Raw genomic sequence first — 14,989 nt, forward strand, 5'->3', positions numbered from 1 at the left:
GTGGATTTTTGTGCGTTTCTGCAGCAACAGAAGACACCATTTTTTCCCTTGGTGGTGCGCAACGGGAAGATCCCTTGGGCAGTGGGGCATCGGGCAGCCTATTTTCAATGCAAAAATCAAAGAAAACGTATTCTCCCCCCTTTTTCCTCGGTTTTGGTGCAAAAATCAAGGGAACTTTATCCCCCCTTTTTACTCCTCAAAAAGAGAGAAGACTCTTTCAAGTTTGTATTAACCTTCGTGAAAGCCTTTAACCTTTGTGTGATCATTTACATTGTGGTTCCCCTTTGTAATGCCCTAATGCTATAGGAGGGCTTTGTGTGATGATTCAACTAAGCTTGTTGTGATTTGTGTTGAGTATACCGTCTTCTATACGACCATGTACTGCTTTGTGAGCATCATGCTTCCTTGTGTGAGATGGCATGCGTTCCTTGCTATGTGTACATTTCATGTGATATCTTTTGTGTCCATATACACTTGGTGGCAATCCCTCTTTGTGATCCATGTATGCAACCCATGTGTGAAATGGGTGTGTACATCCTTGGTCGTATTGTTGACATGTGAGATCTCATCTCCTTTGGACATGTTACTTGACATGACACGTGAGTTCCATACTACTTGGTGATTATATTGGTGGCATTTCTTCTCTTGGTGATTCTTGGTGGTGGTACCAAAACCCTTGTGGTTTTTACATCGACTTTGTGATGTTTTTTTTTTTTTGGTGGACCTTCTCTTCATTGGCATGAGTAGCCACATGTTATTTGAGGATGTATCATCAACCTATAGGCTTGTGATTGTACACATCCCCATTCCTATTTGTGATAACATTTGGTGGATTTTTTATTTTTGGTATCATTTATCCTTGTTGGATTCTTTATGACTTCGTGGTTGTGTCGTTGAGATGGCATGAGTAGCAATGTGCTTATTTTCAAACTCTATGTGACTTTGTCCTTGACATGACATGAGTGGCAACATGTCATTAAAGTTCTATGTGGGTTCTTTATCGATGTGGTGTATATGTGATCTACTATAGGTAGTACTCCTTGGAAGAGTAGCTAGATCTTGTTCTTGGTGAACTTTGTGATACCTAATTTGGTAATGGTTTTATCTTGTGTGGTTCTCCCTACCTTTCACATCCCTACTATATGTGAAGGAAGAGTTTTGGTGTTATCTAGACTAAACAACATTCTTCGATTTAACATTTATAGCTAGTGGGCATTTTGTTCTATGCGAGTCTTATACCTTAGATCAAGAGAATTTCAATGTGATCTAGCATCTATACATAGGGGTGTATCCATGGTTGGGACACATTAATACCTTACGTATTACATTTGTCCGAGGGTTAGTCCCTAGCTTGATGGGCTTAGGTAGGTAGTATCTCCTAAGATCAAGTCACACAACCCTTAATGTATGGAGGTGGAGATAACGAAGGGAGGTGGAAAGATTCATGGAGAGTAGGTGTGTTGAGCACTCTCTCGCTATGCATCTTTGTGATGACAGAGCTATGTGATTACTTTGTGGATATGTCGTGTCAAGCTCCAAAGTTATGATTATTCTCACTCTTGATTAGTGTTGCTTAGTGTTTTTATTAGTCTTTGCTTAAGGTGCATCGATGTGAGAGCTTAGCTGAATGCTAATCATCTTAACTTTGTGGTAATCTCTTTGTGCGAGTGTTGCTCTCTGTAAACCCTAATTTTAATGAAGATTGATGACATTAGAAACTTTAGAAAGGCTCAACAATAACGTGCAGAAAATTTTAGACCAAGTTGTCAAAGGCGTAATTAAGAGGAATGGGATTTCATTAATTAATACACACTTACGGAATTTCCTGAATGTGTCCCCTCAATGTTCTTTTTATTAGTTAATTAAGGATTGACCTTAGTAAATTTATATGCTGAAGGAACATTCGCTACAAAGCCTAGGAGACGAGGGGGAATCGTGTTCTGTGTGTGTGTCGTGTGGGCGAGGGTAAGGAGCTGCAGATTACATTTCAAGGTTAGTAAGAACCTTCGAATTATAAGGTTTTTACTAAATATACACCATAAAGTATTCTCCATATATGCAAACATTAATTACCGAATTTCTTTAATATGCAAACATTAAGTAAAAGTCATGTATGGAAGTAAGAATCATCTCCATATCTCTATATCTACATATTATATAAAGGAAGAGCTTCACAAAGCTTCCATGTGGCAAGAATTTGAAGGTTTGGGAAGAGGAGGAGGAGGTTCTAGAAAGTTGGGGTTAAATTTGAATTTGGAAGTTTGAAAAGATGTGCGAAGCATGGACCAGCCCACTAGTGTGTATAAGTTATTTATGGAAGTACGAACCATATGTATGTACATATGATCAAAGCTATTTTTAGTCATGTGGTCTTTATTTTTTAGTTAATGCGCCCAACGCGTTAATTTTAGCCCTTTTCTTGGTAAAAGAAAAGGAAATCACATTTGTGTGCTCCCTTTCATAGCGACTATGCATTGGTTTCATTTGTCAATTGTATGAACCATATGTATATAGTGACTATACATTGGTTTCTTTAGTCAATGGTATGAACCATATGTATTAAGTTAAGTATGGAAGTAAGAACCATATGAATGCATGTATAATCAAAGCTATTTTTTTAAATTAAGAGTCGTGTGGCCCTTAACTTTTAGTTCGTTTGTTTGGTGCATTAATTCTTGGTAAAAGAAAAGGAAAATCATATTTGTGTACTCCCTTTCAGTGTCTAAATTGGTTGCTTTTGTCAAGTGTATGAATCAAGTTGTCATGTGTACGTTGTATTGGTCATTTGATTTCATCTCATGTCTCTTATGGTTTGATGGTTAGCATGAGTATGTCTCTTAGAAAACCTCCTCCCCAAAAGTGCGCACAAGAACACGCACACACAAATCCGTGCACACACACACACACACACACACACACACAAATCCCCTTATAGTGTGACATTCAAGTGCATATGCAAACAAATTTAGCAGAGTAATAATGCCAAGATGACAAGAAAGCCCATCATATTGGTCATTTGATTTCATATCACAAGTCTCTTATATTTTGATGCTAAGCACAACAAAGTCTTCTCTTGAATATTGCAATAATGATTGAGCTTAAATATACTCCTTTGGATGCTCTCTAAAAGACCTCCTTTGAAAAGACTTTGCAGGAGCCTTATGAACATTATAATGTTACACTCAAGTGCACAAGCAAACAAACTTAGTGAAGTGATAATGGAAAGATGACAAGAAGCCCATGAAATACACAATATACATGTGTAGAATGGTGACAACACAATACTTAATGAAATTGATGCTAAAGGTGCAATTGCTTCTCCTTCTCTCTAGTGTCATTTGGTATTGGTTATAGCTTTTGAGTTTGCAATGCACAAAAATGAAGGATGCTTACTATCATTTTGTTTAACAAAAGACAAAATTTAAATGGAAATGCAACATGAAGTAAGCACATTTAAATGTCACTTGGATGTGAGACCTTGTTGATTTTTCTTATATACTCCTTTTTCCTCTTATAGAATTGCGTGTTGTTTCTTTGCAAAGGGAGTGGGGTTTCTTAATTGGTTGAGGGTTTGTATGACGATCCTTTGGGCAAATACATTTCCAATTTTCTTTGAATGAATGGATTGGTTGTTGGTCATTGGGCCCTTAGGAATAGCTCGTTGTGCGGAGGTTGAAAAGGAACAAAGGCACCCATGTGTCTCCTCTTGTTGAGAACCCATGTATCTCCTCTTGTTAATGTCATGGAGGAACAATGTCAACAATGTCATGGAGGAATAATTTGGCTTTCTTTTCCTTGTCTTTTTTGGCCTCTCATGAGTCTATCTCTATGCCTTTATATGTCTTGCAACATAACAATGCCACACATTTTTTATCCTCATATTTTATAATCTATTGGATAGGCCCGAATCTCTCTCATACAAGGCTATAGAACTAGCCTCTAATTTCATACTATGCTCAACATCAACATGAAGCATAACATGCTTGACATTCTTGAGGTTTATTTGGAATAATGACACCCCAAAAGTCTTGGATCTTCCCCCTTTTATAATTTCAAGAATTAGTTTTCAATTGGATTTTTCATGGCCTCTAAGATAAAAAAACCATTTGGCCTCATCCTAAAAAATGTTATGTCTCTATTATATTGTCTCTTGTAGGAACATTTGAGGGTTTATGAGGCGATATGGACGATACTTGTGTATATCTAGAATGTCACATGTTGACACCTTGGGTATCACACTAACTTGGGCTTGGGACCACTCTATCTTCCTTGGGTAATCAGGTTTTGTCTTCCTATTACTTAGAGTGAGTAATCCAGATCGTCTATTCATGATTGTCGTTCTAACATTCAAATCACTCCAGATCGCTTGTCTATATTCACTAGTACTCTAGAGCACTACTTGTTATTAGTTGTCACGCTATAGACAGTAATACCAAGCAATAAATGTATACATTTAATATCTATATTGTATTTATTTTATCTGTAATAACGATTAATAATAATTACAATGTGCAAGAAATGTATTGAACTGTAGCTACTTCAAATTGTGTGGTGTGCTAATGAATTTATGATCCAAAAATAATAATAATCTTATAGCATCAACAAATGACTAAGCATGTTAAAGGATTGGGCCGCTTGCCTATATTAACTAGTACTCTAGAGCACTACTTGTTATCACTTGTCACACTATAGACATTAATACCAAGAAATAAATGTATACATTTAATATCTACACAAGTTGACCATTGGCAAAACCAATATTGTATTTATTCTATTTGTAATGATTAACAATAATTACAATGTGCAAGAAATGTATTGAAATGTAGCTACTTCAAATTGTGTGGTGTGCTAATGAATTTATGATCCAAAATAAACAATAATCTCAGAGCATCAACAACAACTAACTAAGCGTGTTAAAGGATCCGGCCGCTATGCCCAATTTATAGATATATAAATGCCATGTGGCACTTCATCTTCTGATTTCTCCTTTCTTTCAAGAATCCCAATAACTTTGGTTCTCAACACTAATTCGCTTGCGGTCACAGCCTAAGATGGACAGTCCTCTTTTTGAAGGGGATCCAAGAAATTGGTTGTACCATGGACCAAGATTTAGCCCATGGCCCCCACTAGAAATGTACCTAGTTGGATCTTGGTTATACCACTGCTTGGTTTTGATAGTAGCAATATACTCTATGTGTTCACCAAGGAATAATTTAGTACCCTTGCATGAGGGGAAGCAAGGGTCAATGAGGGAACTATGCATTGATAGTTCAACATTCTTCTAGGGCTCTCTTAATGTCTCACCAAGATTTTTTTTAATAAAAAAAGAGTCATCTGTGCAGCATGACAACGGATCCAATGGCCTGGTTGGGCCACAACCTACAGCCCCACACACAGGCTAAGGTCTGGTGCAACGAGGTGCGACACAGGCAATGGGTGGCGTGACAGCATGTCAGGTGAGATAGTTCAAAAAAACGCATCAATGTATTTAGCCACACATTCCCTCCCCTCCCTCTTCTTATTCATTGAGTCTTGTTTTTGCTATGTCTAATTCTCTTTCTTGCATTGCAGTTCACATAAACCAATTGTGTGCATACCAAGCATCAAGAGCAAGAACCATGGTGGATGATGCCACTTCCACCTCATCTCCACTCCATCACGAACCCACGTCATCATCACACGCGGTTTCTCGATCTTCCTAATCCTTTTGCCAAAATAGGATTAAGGACGATTCATGCTCCCTCTACCTAGAAATGCTCTGTAAGGTCCAAGAAGCCCTCATTCATGCACATGCAAAGATCACCCTCAAAAATCCCTATAGAAATGCTTTGTAAGATCTAAGGAGCCCTCATTCATGCACACGTTAAGACCACCCTCAAAAATCACAATAGGTTCACCTATACATCATTAGAATTTCATGCCCTCTTCCAACTGCCTGAAATAGCCCCTACCTCGATAAGGTTGGTCCCAATGCCTTCCGAACATAACCATCATGGGGCTTGAATTTCCCTTTCACCCTGCACTTCATTGAGTCCTACCACAACACTGATAACTTGAGGGAGGTAGAGCTGTTAGATAGGTCATTAAAGATCTTAGAAGATCCCTACACCTCCTAGTAATCTCAACAAAATTGCACAATGGGAAATAAGCCATGGCTGGAGCTCGGCATGTGATAACCATTTAAGGCCTCCAATAATGGGGTGAAGTTTGAAGACATCATAGTCCCACATATGGTGCCCCCAGTGATAGTGCTCACTTTCCTCGCTCTCACCACACCAAAAGGCTCCCATCATAGTCCCACATATATGGTGCCCCCCGACTGTGTGCATCTCCTCTCAACAACGAGATTTGTGTATTTTCAACAACCGATATAACTTTGTTACAAGCTAGGCCAACTACAGCATTCAGCTCTAATCCTCGCTAATTTAGAGAGAACACAATCTTACATAAGGGAGGGCAATATGTTAGCATATTGGTTAGCATGTTAACATGACTTTTGTATGCATGGACATGCTTTTATCTCAGTATCCACAATAAGTGCTTCCATTGTAATAGATTATGGGATCTAGTCAAGCTTATGTGTAACACTAGCTATTATAATTTTTATGTATACATATATAGCCTAGGAATAGCCTTTCTAGTTTTAGGCCCCTTAGTGGTGGACATTCCATGGTGGTCGAATATTGTAAATATGAGGCCATGTATATAAGACCTTTTAGAATAATGAGAAACAAGCAATCCCATAATCACAATTGAGTTTTTGTGTTCTCTCGTGGTGATAGCTTTCATGTTTGCCTCTCTCTCTCTCTCTCCCCAACTTGTGAGAAATACAAGGCATTTAATTAGAGGTTGAGCTTCTCCATAGATCTCACCTCCTTTTCTCATTACCCACCCTTGCAAGACTTCCATGGTGTGACAACATGGGTTGAGAGAGAGAGAGAGAGAGAGAGAGAGAGAGGATTTTAAAAGGGGAAGGAGTTGAAGATTTAAAAAGGAGGGGGGAGGGGTGGGCATGAAAATTAAGGGCGAGGAAGGGGCATGCAAGTGTGTGTGTGTTGTTTTTTTCCCTCAAAGGAAAAAGGGGGTTGGGGTCGTTTTCAAATGTATGGTGTGTGTGTGTGTGTGTGTGTGTGTGTGTGTGTGTGTGTGTGTGTGTGGACGTGCGCGTGTGCATGTGTATGTGTGTGTATATGTGCAAGTGTGTAAATAGAGGGGGTTATGCACGTGCATGTATTTTATGTGTGCATGGATAGCAGGGAGTATGCACATGGGTATTTTATGTGTGCATGGAGGGGTATGCACGTGCAGGTATTTTATATGTACAAGGATAGAGGGAGGTGTACAAGTGCCAGTATTTTGTGTGTGGATGGATAGTAGGGTGTGTGCACATATGCGGGTATTTTATGTGTGCATGGATAATAGCGGGGGTCACCATGTACTAACCTGGCAATTCTCACGCATCATGGCTAACGATGCCATATCCACATTGCCATCCCTATGTAGGTAGGGAGCCTAGAAAGTGGCTTCTAAATCTATAAAGTCTGCGCCCTAGTTGGGAGAAGGGGATCCTTTTGATAGGTGGCTTAGTCCATTGGTCTCCGATTAACGACACCTCTCTCAAAAATATAAGAATATCAGCAAATGGAGGGACCTAACTCTATCTCGCAGGGAAAACGTAGTCACTCTAACAGGAGTTTATTCCATCAATCGAACGGCACTCATGTGCGTGATCAAGGATGGAACAAGTTCGCACTTGGTTCATAGAAGCCAATGCCTTTTTTCCCTTTTCTTTACGAGGCACGACTGCTGGCTCGGTCCCCTAAAGCGGAATATGTTCTAGGCCCTAATTTTACTCCATATTATAAGTAAATAAATCTATTGGAAAGTTACCCAACTCATCAGGTCCACCCATCCAGAGGATGGTGCCATCGAGGCATCCATCCACCCACTCACCCAATTCATTTTTGTTATCTAATTAGGTCCTATCACACTGTGAAACACATAAAAATAAGTCCTTTAATTAAAAGTTTGCACAATGTTCCTTAAAGTAGCCTTCACATAGCGCACAATTGGGAAGCAATAATATTTACATTAAAACAATATTTACAAACAAAATATTTACAAGTGAGACTCTGAAACTAGGTCAGCAGCCATATTTAGGTTTCCATGTCCATAAGCATATCCAAAACCAAACCAAACTAAACTAAACCACCGATGATCTAGAATTCAGTCTTCCAACCTCAAACAGCTGGGAAAAACCCCACATACCATACTCTCTCGTCTCATTGACCAGTCAGCAAGGGACAAGCCAACCTATTGCCCCCTCAAGCACTATCACTTGTACCAAACCCTCTCGCTTCTCAGAGGGGACGTCTACTCATGAGGTGGGCTAATTCACTGCACTAGCCTGGGCCTGCAGAACTATGCAGTATCCATAATCACATGTCCACCCTTGCGGGGTGAAAATCCAATTCCAGTGGCATAAGAGGGGGATTACCCTAGGCCAACTCCCGGGTTGGCTACTACCTCCACCTACCCGACAATGCAAGAAAGAGTGGAGTTACATAAGTAGGGGAGAAGATGTACTTACAAATTAGCTATGAAACCAATAAACATATCCATTGAAACAAGGAAAAATATTCTCTTCTTTTCAATAATTCATTGAGAAATAAGGAAACAATGTAGGACATTGACATTGATAATCTTCTTAGCTACAATCCTTGTCTCAACAAGAAAAGAGCCATAAAGTATTTTGGAGTAAGATTTTCCACTCACAATTTTGTTTACTAGCCTTACTTAAGGACATATACGACGTAATTGTTATAAGTTTATCTAATAGGAACGTAACCTTGCTAGGCCTAAGAATCTTAATCTTAAGACCTAAAAGAAAGAAGTTTCTTATATTTAAGAGAATTAAAAATAAGGCCAACCTGGTTGTTATCTGTATGATGATTCGTTATGGAAGTGCTGAAGTCGCTTGCATGGATCCGTGTTTCCTCATTTCCACCTCAAATGATGCGAGGTTCTTCAATTCGGCGGTGTTTCGGTGCCTTAGTAAGGCCCTTATTAGAAGAGAGTGGGGGTGGATATGAAATGCTAGAGATCACTAGGAGAGAGAGAGAGAGAGCATTCTAACGGATCAAATGGATTTGGAAACGGACATCGTTCGGGCTTCCAAAAGCTTGTATGAAATTCTAAAAAGATAAGTCTTAAGCTCACCTTTAAGTCTATTCACATGGGGGAGGGGTTTTGGAGAGGGTGTCCTTAGCCAAAGAACTCACAAGAGAGAGTGAGGCTTGGGTACGTCTAGCCTTGGCTGGGAGAGGCTAAGAGGGTGCCTTTAAGTTTATTCACATGTCGGGAGAGAGAGAGAGAGAGAGAGAGAGAGAGAAGAGTGTAGGACATGCCCTAAGAGCTAGAGCCTAGCCATTACATGAGTGCTTACCTCCAAGAGGGGGAGGGGAGGGGGCTTATATACGTGCGGGGAGGGGTTGCCTGCATGCACAAAGGAAGTGCCAGCAGGGGGGCAACTGCGTTCGGGTGGGAGCACCATATCTGGGCTAGTTGCATGGACGATAGGTGTGTCGAGAGAGAGCACCACCTGCAGGAGGGGTCGTGAAGGGGGGAGAGGTGGTAGGTGGAGGAGGTACGTGCACGGCCTATCTAGGAAGGGTCTAGAGGGGGTGGCAAGGGGTACATGTAGGTAGGCATGCCCTGGGGGGAGGATGGTGGCCATTGTTCGAGCGGGTTGGTGGGGGCGCCCATGGGGGGAGGATGGTGGCCATTGTTCGAGCAGGTTGGTGGGGGCGCCCGTGGATCCGAGGTGTTGGTTGGTGGCGGTGCTCTTGGATACGTGCATGTATAATTTAGCGAGAAATGAGCTCTAGGATGTTCGGGGAAGGCATTCGTAGGCATCATATGTCACCGGGGATCGTGGTGGTGCCCATCGTGCGTGTGCCCAAGGGCATCCGTCAGGCTGTCATGAATTTTTTAGAAAAATTGTTCGGGACTGTCTTGGGATCCTGTGGGCACTTTCCGTCCATCATTTGGACATCCAAAATGCTGCTAATTTTGGTCTTAGGTTCCTAGATTTCAAAACTTCATGGGTTGTTTTAGGCCACTTTGGTTGTTTGAATCCCGAAAAATGCCTTACCCAAGGTATTGTCATGCTTAAGATTTCAAATTTGAATTAAATTTTCTCATTTCTTGAGTAAAGAGTGCTTAATTTGCAATCGCCTCAAAATAGCATCTTCTCAGGGATAAAAATTAACATTTAAATGCAACCATAATGAATTGCCTAAACTATATCCATATTGTGCTTAATGTGCTATATTTACAATGGGTATGTTATATCCTTCCCTCCTTTAAAAAAAATGAGATGTCCTCATCTCGACATAAACTCTGGGTGATCTTTAAAGAGGGTAGATTCATCTTCCCAAGTTGCATCCTCTTCATGGCGGTGATCTTTCCATTGTACTAAGTGTTCTCTGAGGATTTTTTTTCGAAGGGTTATTTCCTTGGTATTTAAGATCTTATCTGGTTGCAACTCAAGGACTCCTTGAGTTGGCATTACAACTTGTTCATCATCAAGAATGTGATCAGAACTAGGCACATAAGGTTTCAATAGGCTTACATGAAATACATCATGGATCTTGAGATGATCTGGAAGTCAAAGTTTGTAAGCATTGCTTGTCTAGACACTGATGATTTCATAAGGTCCACAATATCTAGGGCTAAACGTTTTCTACTTTCCAAGGGACAGAGAACTTCTCTTGGCTCGCACTCAAAGAAAGACCTCAGTGTCTCCTTCTTTGAAGGTTCTTTTTCAGATCTCTTTGCATCTGCATAATGCTTTTGTCGATCCTAAATAGCCTTAATGTCCTTGTGGATGGCTTTTGTTTGCTCTTCCATTTCTTCAAGTATCTTCCTAGAAGCCTCAACCTTTGAGGTGGGGTCAGAGAAATTCAAAGGAAACAAATATTCCTGACCATAAAGGGTTTTGAATGGTGACTGGTAATCCAATTCTAGGATTAACAAGATCTACCGCTATTATCTTACATCAAGGAGTCATGGTAGATACACCAAAGGGTCATACATTCAAGATATGAAGCAATAGTGTCCAAAGCTATAGCTTGGACGGGCACCCGTAATGGTGTGACGGAGTATTTATGGCAATTCTTGCTTCAAGAGCATGTGGTAGCAAGTTAGGATGAAGTCCTAAGTGATGTACTTCATGGATATATTATGAGAGTAGTCATTGTAATAGCATTAGGTCTCTTATGAGTCTAAAGTGCCCGGCCGGCCACAGTTTAAGTGAGTGTGAACACTTATGCCCATGTATATAAGTGAATTTCTCTCATAATACAACATACTCTCCCATTGTGCAATTGAGTCTTGCTCTTGGCTAATATCTCTTCCTAATGCATGCTAGTGAGTGTGTGTGAGTGAAGTGAGGTGAGAGGAGGGACGAGAACCCGTAGTGCAATGTGGTGGTGTGACAACACTTGCAGAAGATGCGGTGGAATTGCTTCTCAAGGAGTTGTGGAGCTTGGAGACCTCAAGGATTACAAACTTGGCCATTGGAAAGATCCTCTCACGACAGTTTGCAGTTCACCAGGTAATCTCTTTTTGGACGTGTTTCAACAAGGAGGGTTAGGGTGAGCCATAACATTTTGTTGCTGGGGAGCCATCCCTTGGCTTTTTCCATCGTTTTGCCTCTAATCTATGCATAACCCATTGTCCATTATCTTGATTAGTGGTTTCCCATGAAAAAGATGTGGATTTGATGGTGATTTGTGAGATTTGCTGTAGAATAGCTCTCTTTTTTATTTTTTAAAAGAATTCTTTTTACTTAATTTTTAGATTAATTTATGTTTTTGTTGTTATTTTTGTGGTTTTTCATGTTCTTAGGGTTTGCACATAGTTTGTTTTTGGCTTAGTTTGCATCCATTGCATCAAACAATGCAAGATAATGCATTTCTTAGTGTATGTTAGTTCTCTTTAGTTTAAACATAGATCTAAGATCATTAATTTTAGTTTAATTGTGTAGTTTTTGCTGAAATTATTTGGATTAGAGTGTTAGTAAGCATTAGGAGTAGCTTAATCTTTCAAAAAATTTCTTAAAGCCATCAAAAAACTCTTGAATTTGACTAATTTCTCTTAATGGACTGATTTTTGTCATTAAGGGTGATTAATCTTATTTAAGAGGCTAAAAATTTAGAAAATATATTATTAGGGTCAAAATTGAAGTTTTTGAGTGTTTTGAGAGTATCTAGATGCATCAAAACATCTAATCACATCAATTTTTTGATCAATTTGAGAAATTTCACTCTCTTTGCTTAATTTTGCCTTAAAGAGGAGACTATAATTAAGAGTCTAATTAATCCTCTAATTTAGTTAATTAGAGTCCTTGATTAGTATAAAAAAGGAAAAGATTAGTGAAAGAATTAATTTTGGATTAATATTTAATCACTGTTTTACATAACTCATTAAGGCTAATGAGCATTCAATGAGAAGATGCTCATGAATTATCAATTTGTCCATTTTGGGGGTCATTTATGAAGAGTGTAAGGGGTGTCATTAAAAGGTTGACTTTTTTGATCCCACTTACCTTATTTGGGAAAATGCACATATCCCTTTCATTTTAAATTCAAAAAATATCCCCCCCAAAGGGAAATTCGTGTTTCCCACTAGATTCTAAAAATTAAAAAATAAAAAAATAAAATTTAATTTCCACATGAAGTCCGGTTCACGTGTGAAAACTGTTTCACGGCATGAAACACTAGTTCACGGTGGTAAAAAAAGATGAAAAAAATGACGTGAACGGAAATCCGACGTAAACAAAAATCTGACATGAACAAAAATTTGACGTGAACGGAAAAATGACATGAGCGAAAATCTAACGTGAATGAAAAAATGACGTGAACGAAAAAATTACGTGAATGGAAATCTGACGTGAACGGAAATCTGACTTGAACGAAAAAATGATGTGAACGAAAATCGGACGTGAACGAAAATATGACGTGAACGGAAAAATGACGTAAACGGAAATTCGACGTTAAAAAAAAACCAAATTTAATTTTTCATGAAGTCCGACGTGCTCACGTGAAACACGTGGGGGAAAAAAAATACTCCTGTTTGGAGGCCCATATCTCCTAAATCGTATATTCGATGAAGGCACTCTAGGGCTCATCCAAAAGCTGACATCGAGCTCTTCGACTTTGGAGTTGGTCGTCCGAAGTCAAAATCGATCATTTTGGCCTTCGACCAACAGCCTCAAATATCGACCCAGAAATCGAGACAAAAAATAGCCCAAAAACAACAAAAAATCACAAAAAACAACGCGAAAACAATGACGAGCCATATTCGGGCTACTTTTTGAGGGTCTAAACGACAAAATCACGGACAACTCAAGGAAACAAAGTTGTAGTACTCCAAAAATACTACAAGTCCCTCATATAGAGTTTTTCAAAATTCTTTTTGGAACACCTCAAAAACATGTTGCAAAACATGGAAAAAAAATTTAAATTTTGTTTTCATCTTGAGACAGTGATGGAGAATAGGTTTTAGGACCTCCTCTTCCATCTCGAAAATTCCTAGCATACGCTTTTTCTGGAAAAATATCACATGTATAGTGCCTAAGCTAATTAGGGCAAACGGATACCCGTTTGATCCAATGAAGAGTATGCCAAGCCTCTTGAGGCTGTAAAACGGGCCGAGGAAAAGTATAAAAAGCAAAAAAAAAAACTATGATTGCTCATTAAGGAGCATTTAGGCACTCTGACATGGCCGCGATAGAGGGATTTCCAGGGATCACACAAGGACTCAACCCAATGGTGGCTAACATCTTCGAGCCATTGAGATCTATGCCACCGATTCACCTCCCCATGCCATTGGCCATGCCTATAACAAGCGTGTCATCGGGTTTTACACCCCTGTCACTTTGATTCAACCGGGCTTTGGTCCCTTGCCTAACATTCCTGCAAATCCTATAAGTACCAACCCTTTCCTCGATGCCCACACCTTGGACATACTGACTAGTCTAGGAAGGGGGTTGGCCCAAGGACTCACTGAGTGTCTTCCAACAAGAGCACGCACATATGGTCTCAATGATTCATACAGAAATACGACCGTACAAATTTTTAAAATTATGGGCAAATATGACGGAACAACTGACCTTGTTCAATTCTTCAAATGTTTAAATAGAGATTTGAAGCCTTTGGAAATCCCAACTGCCCCACTAAGGTACATGCGTTAAACTTATGCTTAGAGGGAAAAGCTAGTCGATGGTTCATCACATTAATGCCAGCGATCAAGAACAACTTCAAAACCTTGAAATCAGCCTTTATACATGGCTTTTCTAGACAAGGTGATCGATGGAGTGTAATAACATAACTCTATTCAATTGAGCGTCAACCAAATGAATCCATTAGAGACTTTATCCTTCGGATAAAACTCGCATTAATCGCATTAATGCTGACGATCAAGAACAACTTCAAAACCTTGAAATCAGCCTTTATACATGGCTTTTCCAGACAAGGTGATCGATGGAGTGCAATAACGGAACTCTATTCAATTGAGCGTCAACCAAATGAATCCATTAGAGACTTTATCCTTCGGATAAAACTCTTGGACTCACATTGTGAGTCATGGGAAAAATTAAATGATGTTTAATTGAGGAGATATTTCATGATGGGCTTGAAAAATAACAGCTTACACAACTTGATCATTGTATCCAATCCGGAAACATTCGATCAATGTTGTAAAGAAGCAATACGTTTAGATGACAACATGCTAGAAGATGATCATGCTACGAGATGTTCCTCATCTGAACCAAGTGAAGCAATGGCAACAACAGAAAGATCGATCTCGGATTTGACATTCCTAGAATTTTACACAGCCTTGTTTAAAACCTTATAGCCAACCTCTAAGAGAGGATGAAAACCTTCAAAACCAAACATCCTTAATGCCTATAAAAGTGACAAGCGAA

Source organism: Cibotium barometz, chromosome 36, assembly GCF_041138505.1.
Source record: "Cibotium barometz isolate CiBa-2024 chromosome 36, ASM4113850v1, whole genome shotgun sequence".
Classification (NCBI taxonomy): Eukaryota; Viridiplantae; Streptophyta; class Polypodiopsida; order Cyatheales; family Cibotiaceae; genus Cibotium; species Cibotium barometz.